Consider the following 1353-nt stretch of genomic DNA (forward strand, 5'->3'; position numbering starts at 1 on the left):
ACCAAGTTATGTCTCAAATTGCACAAAACGTGAAAAGCTCCTCTATGGAGAGAGTTGAGCATTTCCAAAGCATCAATGTGGACTTTCGTACTCTACTTAGTGCTCTTAAAAGTCTAACTTGCTAATTGAGCCTTCGTGCCACGTTTCATAAGGTAAATATGCGAATAGATCAAGTTATGTTTGCAATTGCACAAAAAACGTGAAAAGCTCCTCCATGGGGAGAGTTGAGCAATTCCAAAGCATGAATGTGGACTGTTGTACTCTATTTAGTGCTCTTAAAATTCTAACTTGCTAGTTGAGCCTTCGTGCCACGTTCAAAAGGTAAAGACGCGGAATAGACCAAGTTATGTCTCAAATTGCACAAAAACATGAAAGCTCCTCTATGGAGAGAGTTGAGCAATTCCAAAGCATCAATGCGGACCGTTGTACTCTATTTAGTGCTCTTAAAAGTCTAACTTGCTAGTTGAGCCTTCGTGCCACGTTTCATAAGGTAAAGACGCGAATAGACCAAGTTATCTCTCAAAATTGCACAAAAACGTGAAAAGCACCTCTATGGAGAGAGTTGAGCATTTCCAAAGCATCAATGTGGACCGTTGTACTCTACTTAGTGCTCTTAAAAGTCTAACCTGCTAGTTGAGCCTTCGTGCCACGTTTCGTAAGGTAAATATGCGAATAGACCAAGTTATGTTTGAAATTGCACAAAAACGTGAAAGGCTCCTCTATGGAGAGAGTTGAGCAATTCCAAAGCATCAATGTGGACCGTTGGACTCTATTTAGTGCTCTTAAAAGTCTAACTTGCTAGTTGTGCCATCGTGCCACGTTTCATAAGGTAAAGACGCGAATAGACCAAGTTATGTCTCAAATTGCACAAAAACGTGAAAAAGCTCCTCTACGGAGGGAGTTGAGCACTTCCAAATCATCAATGTGGACCGTTGTACCCTATTTAGTGCTCTTAAAAGTCTAACATGCTAGTTGAGCCTTCGTGCCACGTTTCATAAGGTAAAGACGCGAATAGACCAAGTTATGTCTCAAATTGCACAAAAACATGAAAAGCTCATCCATGGAGAGAGTTGAGCAATTCCAAAGAATCAATGTGGACCGTTGTACTCTATTTAGTGCTCTTAAAAGTCTAACTTGCTAGTTGAGCCTTCGTGCCACGTTTCATTAGGTACAGACGCGAATAGACCAAGTTATGTCTCAAATTGCACAAGAACGTGAAAAGCTCCTCTATGGAGAGAGTTGAGCAATTCCAAAGCATCAATGTGGACCGTTGTACTCTATTTAGTGCTCTCAAAGTCTAACTTGCTAGTTGAGCCTTCGGGCCACGTTTCATAAGGTAAAGACGCGAATAGA

Source organism: Tripterygium wilfordii, unplaced genomic scaffold (genome assembly GCF_013401445.1).
Source record: "Tripterygium wilfordii isolate XIE 37 unplaced genomic scaffold, ASM1340144v1 ctg387, whole genome shotgun sequence".
Taxonomy (NCBI): Eukaryota; Viridiplantae; Streptophyta; class Magnoliopsida; order Celastrales; family Celastraceae; genus Tripterygium; species Tripterygium wilfordii.